We start from the raw sequence: 7,518 nt of genomic DNA, 5'->3' as shown, positions 1-7,518 counted from the left end.
ATTGTCACTATTTTTAGTACATTGATGCCTGTGTACCCCCAAGCCTGTGTGAATAACCATCACATCCGCATTAATATATTCAATTAAAGTGGAATTAAAAAAAAAAATTCACCATGGCAACCAGTCTGACCAAAACTTTGGCCTTTGGGTGAGAGGTTTGAATGGGTTTGAAAATAGCAGTAATTGTGGCGGAAAATGGCAGCCCTCATTAGCGGAGGTGATTATGCAGTTCGTGCACGCGCGGATAGGGCGACGCAATTAATCTTTCTCAACAGGAAGCATTCCAGGATGACGGATGCCCTAAATCTGATGTCACCGAAACAAAAGGCGGAAAAAAGTCAGAGACTGAAACTTCAGCTAATCGCCTTAAAGCAAAGTCTTATGAAAACAATTTAGGTTAGCTTTATTTTTATTATGGAGGGAATCTTTAATCAGCTTTCTCCTGTATTCATAACTTAAGAACTCTGAGGCTGTATTTATGTCAGAAATGGCTTTAATTCTGATTGCGTTTGACTTTTCTTTCAGATATTTGTTTTGACCCCTTGAGTCGTGCTTAAAAAGCTAACAAGTCGAATTTCACATCCATTAAAGAACATCTGGAACGAGCGCAGGCCGAATCGATTTCGCAGAGGTGAATGTCTGTTTATCGCAGCGGATCTGCTCTGTCTGTGGGTGAGCAAGAGATTCAAATGACCTCAACTTATTATCTGCAGTCACGCTAATTGGCTGGGTGTCTCTCACCATCTCTGATAGCACAATTTCTCAAAACGCGTGCCGTGAGAAAAGTTCACTCCTGCAGATTTTGAACCCGCTTTTTATTAACTGCTGTCAGCAGGCAATATTTAATTATGACCTCAGTGTTTTCATAGATAAAAGCAGAAAAGAACAGGCACATGCACAGACCTGATGTTTGGTGATGTTAAGAGAGATTAAAGGAATAGTCCAAAAATGATAATTTTTGTGCAGAAAATAAAATGGGAAATTTCTTTATTCTGTAAAACACAAATGGAGATTTTCTAAACTTTTGTTTTCAATGCAACAAAAGTGGGTGTTGATTTTTTTTTTTTTTTTTTTTTTTTTTTTTTTTTTTTTTTTTTTTAGATCATATAAGTAAGGAAAAAATTATTATTATTGTTTGTTTTTTGTTGTTTTCTTATTTTTTTTTTTGATTTTTTTTTTGTTTTTTTTTTTGGTTGTTTCATAAGGAGGCACCATTTTTGAACAAGTGCAAATGAGATTTGCTGTCAAGAATTTCAATTTCAGTCTGTTCCTCACACAAACCTTCATTATATGGCTTCAGAAATATTTGGTCAGTTTTATTGTGCTTTTTTCACTGCAAAAAGTAATCGGTTTCGTTTTCCAGTAGAATTTTCTAAAAATTCCTTCAAGCATTATAAACTTAGTTTGAGAAGCAATAAATTAAGAGTGTATTTGTCTTACTTACACTGGTATTTTTTTTTCACTCATTTTAAATATAAATAAGATGAAATTAATCTAATTGGCCTGTGCAGTAAAACAAAATATACTTTTATTCAAGTCTTATGTATATGTCTATATGTCTTAATATCTGAAAAAAGACGAATTAGAAACTCATTTTTCACAGTGCTTGTCCTTTTTTGGAGTAAAAATTTTTGTTCCACCTTTGTTGTAGGGAAAACTAAACATTCTAACATCTCATTTTCTGTTTCACAGAATAAAAAATAATAATACGAGGCTGGAATGACATGAGAGTTAGTAAATGATGACAAAGTTTTCATTTCAGGCCATCTATTTCTTTATGGGCTTCTTTCTTTATTGAAGATGAGATCGCCATCGGGCCGAAACGAAGCGTCTCATGCTTCATTTCTCAACTACACCATGAAAAGTTTCACAGTCCTCCATAGCAGACAGAGAGAGAGACTAAATGAGAGTCAAAGAGAGAGGTCAAAGACGTCGCTACTTCACGCTGATGGCAGCGGTCCCTCTCGGCAATGACAGTCGGGATGTCTCCTCAGCGTAATGAAAATTAAAGTGGGTTTCCTCCTCTTAAGTTCTCCTAATTAGCCAATCGTCTGAACGGACAGACGAGGCGGTGGCAGTCTCTGGTAGAAAAGGGTGAGCGGGGAAAGTGAGATTGTGTAATTGCAAAGGTAATGGATTTTGTCAGGAGCACCTGTCAGGGCCCTGGCAAAAACAGACACTGGAGCCAGAAAAGGGAATTGGAGTCAGGATGCCAGCTAGCAGAGCCTCTATCCAAGCCAACCTCACCTGATTGCCAATTTGTGCGAGACTTCATACATCAAGCGACTGGACACGTGCGTTAAGGGGCCCGGTGGGTGGTGATTCCACGGGTGAACCATGAAAGAACGTGTCAAAGTAAGAGGGCAGACCGGAGAGATTGAAAGATAAAACCCACAGACGTTTAATTCTCAATTTAATGTGTGAAAGATGAAAACGGAGCGTGCCACTATACTAGACGGGGGCCCGACTGCACAAAGTTGACGAAACTAGACTTGGCAGCCTCCTTGGTGAGAATAGGGCCAAAAGAGGGAAAAACCCAAAGCAAGGAGGTAGAAAAAAATGAATGAACAGCCTAGGCGACCGCCGTCTCCCTCATGTGAATATGGCCAGGTAATAGGAAATGGAAATGTTCCTTAGAAGAAGTGCTGTTAGCATGTGCTTTAAAGATTCGTTTTTCAGATCGCCGTCGGCCCTTGAATGTTGTCAGACCTTCCAGAGCAGCTTCAAATAGAGGTCAAGTATATAATTCATTTGGTGCAGAAGATCACATATCCTCTTGAAAACGCTTCGTTCTTTGAAATAAACACACTGGCTAAGATGGGTTGTGGGAATGAAGAATCAGTTTGAACTCCTCGAAGCCACCATCAGGGTCTGCAATGCGGCTCGTTTGTGCAAATTGTTGTTTAGAAACAGGCTGTTTTAAATAGTTTGGAATATATTGTGGATAGTTAGATGATGCAGAATTCAGCCATCAGAAATGATAGATGTGATTTGAGAGCAGCTTTAAGAGAGACTGTATCAGTATTATAATGAGACAAGCTATCCCTAATGAAAATTCGCCATGGTAACCATAGCTTCCACCAAAATACCATTGTTGCTATTGCAGTCATTACTGCAATAAACTGTGCCAACCACTTTTTATTGAAGCCAACATTAAATCAAAATTGATCCTGCTTACATTCCTAACACATACTCCTGGTAACATTGTGAATGATTCATCCATTCATTTTATTCCAAATAAAACAAATGTCCTTCATAATATTTTATTGCAATACAATAACTTGTCACAACATTCTTTCTCAGTTGATGTCACCAGTCTTATTTTATTTTCCTCCTCTTCAAACATATGACTCCATTCTGGTATGTAACGACCATATTTCATGATCCAATCGAACCCTATTGGATAAATCAAGTCCCACTCTACATTTTTCTAATTAAATATCCTGTTTAACTCTGAAATACATCATATTATGAAAGCAAAATGGACTGTGAAAGGATAATCCTTATTAATTATGATTTTAAACTGGCAACTGTGGTATTTTGGATGAAAGCACTTGTGGTCTAGCATATAAACCTATGAAATAAAATTAGAATATAGTAGACTACTGTTCAAAAGTTTTGTGGGTTATAAATTAATACATGTATGCATTAAATTGAAATTATTAAAAGGAATAAAGAAATGCATTAAAAAAGAATTCTGAAAAAATGGATGATTGTTTTAACAAAAAATATTAAGCAGCACAAGTGTTTTTTTAGCGTTGATAGTAAATGTTTCTTGAGCACCAAATCAAAATATTAGAATGATTTCTGAAGGATCATGTGACACTGAAGACTGGAGTAATGATGCTGAAAATTCAGCTTTGCATCACAGGAATAAACTGAATTTTAACATTTATTAAAATTTATTAAAACAGTTATTATTTCACAATATTACTGTTTTACTGTATTTTTTTTTTCTTTTTTTTTTTTTTTTCTTTTTTTTTTCTTTTTTTTTTAATCAAACTAATGCAGCCTTGGTGAGAATGAGAAACCGACCCCAAACTTTTGAATGGTAGATTGGGAAAATGTCATCATTTTTTTATTTTAAATGCATTGGGAGAGTTCTGAATAAAGTTTGCGCCCAGCAAAATAACCATTCAGGGTTTCACGCTTATAGTTCATCTTAATCAGCTTTCCATGAGTTAATCAATTACACCTCCCCCGAAATTCTTTCTGTCTATCCCCCTCTCCATCAGACGAGAGGAGGGAGCTCAGATGAACACTGATTGCGGTAAGAATAGCCCTTTCACTTCATCCGCGGAATGTGAGACGGCTGCCGAGTTTCCCCAGACCCCTTTAATTCGAGGTTGCGGGAGACAAACAATCATTCATTTGTCTTCATTAATGTGCCTTTCTCTCGACGGCTCGAAGCACGGACAATGAAAAATATCTGTATTATAATCCGTCTTCTCATTCCCACAATGTCTCTTGCTCTTTGCGCAATGAGGTACGCCCTATTGATCTGTTTGTTGTCTTTTTCATTAGCGCATCGCATTTGCTCTTCACAGAGCGTGTGTGCAACCATCGCGCAAATTGATTCCATTTATATCGTTTCGTTTCGATAAAGAGACATTTTTATCGTTCGGCTAGGAATGGGGGACTTTTGTCTCCTCCGCTGGCTTCCACATACAGATGGAGCCGCAAGCCTGATGTTATTCGTTTGTGTAGATTGACTCGCACACCCTTTCTGCAGCTTTTTTTGTGTTTCCTCTCATTTGGGAGATTTGATGAAGCAGCTTAGCGTTCTTCCTCCTCTCTCTCTCTTTCTCTCTGGCTGTCTTTGGCATTATCTTCCTCCGACCGAATCAGCAGCCGTGGCAGGCGCTATGCCGCTGTAAGCTCCTCACTTTGTTCCAGGCACAAAGTTACATTATTCATTTGAGTGAATCGCGCAGGAAGCGCGCGCTGGCGTGCTGTCAGGAGAGGTGTGAAGGGAAAGCAAGACTAGTGGTACGCGCTGTTCCTAGAGCTCTAAATAATACAGATATAACCGAACAGGGACGAAAGAACGTGAAGACGAACGTGTTCACGTCAGGGATTATTCACGTTTATTGTGAGGCGAGAAACGGGGCCCTTTCCGCCCTCCTTGTGCTCTTCATCAGGCAGCTTCCTCCTCTTCTAATGGCACTTTTGTTGATTTAAACTGTATGTGCGTGTCTGTTCCAGAACCTAGTGAGATGCCTCGCAGTCTACTGCTCTTGACTGACAGCAACAGCTTGAGAGACGTTTACCCTACTAGTTGAGCAGAAATGAAGCAGAAATCAAGGATTCAAGCATATAGCTGTTTTATGACTAGAGCAATAGAAATATTTTAAATAAGCAGCATTTTTAAATATTTTAAATAAAACAGCATCCCAACAATCATTGAACCCCATGAATGACTGATTTGGAACAAATGCTAAAATAAAAAAAATAAAAAAAAACCTATATTGAGAGAAAATTATATATATATAAATATATACTATATATATATATATATATATATATATATATATATATATATATATGATGGATGGAGGCACTTATATTTATATATATAATATATATATATATATATATATATATAATATATATATATATATAATATATATATATATTATATATATATTGTAATTATAATTAACATAACATCAATAATATGTAAAATATAAAATATAAATATTATTCATATAAAATAAATTATTATTTTTAATAATAATGTATATTTGTAATAATATTACAATTATATTTTCAAATAATTATTAAAATAAAAACTATGTCTATATCTAACTAAAATTTAAAATAACATTTTGTACAATATCTTATTTTAATTTAAAAATATAAAATAGATTATTATTCAATAATCAATATATACATGAAAACAATTATGTATATTTATGTTGTGATTAAAATTATAATATCAAATTATATTTTAAATTATATATGCACACACTATAAAATAGATTATTATTCAATAATCAATATATATTTTATATATAAAAATATTGTGTGTGCGCGGTATATATATATATATATATATATATATATATATATATGTAGAGTATGTATGTGTGTATACTGTGCATTCAGGAATCGGCTTTCCTTCTCAAATCTCTTCTCTGAAATTGGCAAAGGATGGCATGTGGTGCTGCTTTACAATTTGGCCAAAAACGAGGCATCTTAGCAGGCAGCATAATTAATTTGCCTACCTTTTGGAACAGCCTTCACGCCTTTGAACCCTTAAAATACTTCCTCCCTAGGCAGCTCACTAGGTTCAGGAACAGAGCGCATCTTTGCATGAGGGGAACATTACCAGTTAGCCGCAGATGTGTGGCGAGAAGCTTGTTTATTTTTTCCTAATCAGGTTTATGAGCCTCTCTCTCGCCACCTCTCAGGGAAGGATGAATTCAGTATGCATACTGTGCATCACGCCTCAAGGTTAATGACACTTCAGAGGAGTTAGACGCACACAGAGAAAGAGAGAGCAAAATATTGCACAATCCCCCCATTAAGGGGAAGGAAAATACCATCGCAGAGCTAAAGCATCAGCCCACATCTACTCAGTGTGACGTGTATTTTGGAGGCCAGGGTTAAGACAGGACCCCTACCCCCTTCTCAGTGTGTGTATGTGTAAGTGTGTTTGTGTGTGTGTGCTCAGGATGCTGGGCACGTCTTCGTCCGACGGATTCTTCCGGCCCGGGGAGCCTCATTAGAACAACTTGTGCAGCAGTCTTAAATCCGGGATAAGCTTAGCAGGCAGGAGCTGCCGATAAAAGAGTTATGTATCACATTCTTACACAAGCATGACAAAAAGCCCCCTTATCCAGGTGCCACGCAAGCCTAAACTCCTACGGCGCACTGCCGAGGACAACGGTGCCGAATCTGTGCAAATTGTTCTCATTCGATCCTCCTGCATTGAGAGGAAACAATAAGAAGTTTGTCAGAAAATGGAATGGATTTAGCCAGGGCTTCTTGTGATTGTAATACGCTTTAAACTAGATTTGTTTCAATGCAATATGTTTTAAGTCGAAATGGAAAAAAAAAAAAGACAGCTGGGCTTGAAGGCATAAATTATGTCTGTGGAAATGATTCGCTTAAACTGTGCTTTAATTCTATTCCGAGCCTAGCGCACATACATATATGTCACGTCGCAGAATGTTTTCTGATGTATTAAGCTGTTTTACACTGAAAATCAAACACATATTTTGAGATCCAATATTTTATATTTGCTGTGGTCTGGATTGTGTTTGCTCTTTAAATTGTGTTTTCTTAGAAGAATGTATTGATGCTGTAACCTCTTTTCATTGATTTACCATTAATAAAATTCAGTGTACAGGGAAAAATACAAATCGATATCTGACACTGTGTCCAAATCACAGCACTGGTACTGTAATGTAAATATATTTCTGCTGCAGACGTCATGTTGGAGATGTAATTCCGTAATATTCAAAGTGTACTGCCATTTTCCTTCTATTTTGCACTTACTATCATTGTTCAACA

This window comes from Cyprinus carpio, chromosome A11, assembly GCF_018340385.1.
Source record: "Cyprinus carpio isolate SPL01 chromosome A11, ASM1834038v1, whole genome shotgun sequence".
Lineage (NCBI taxonomy): Eukaryota > Metazoa > Chordata > Actinopteri > Cypriniformes > Cyprinidae > Cyprinus > Cyprinus carpio.
This window is presented reverse-complemented; position numbering follows the sequence as displayed.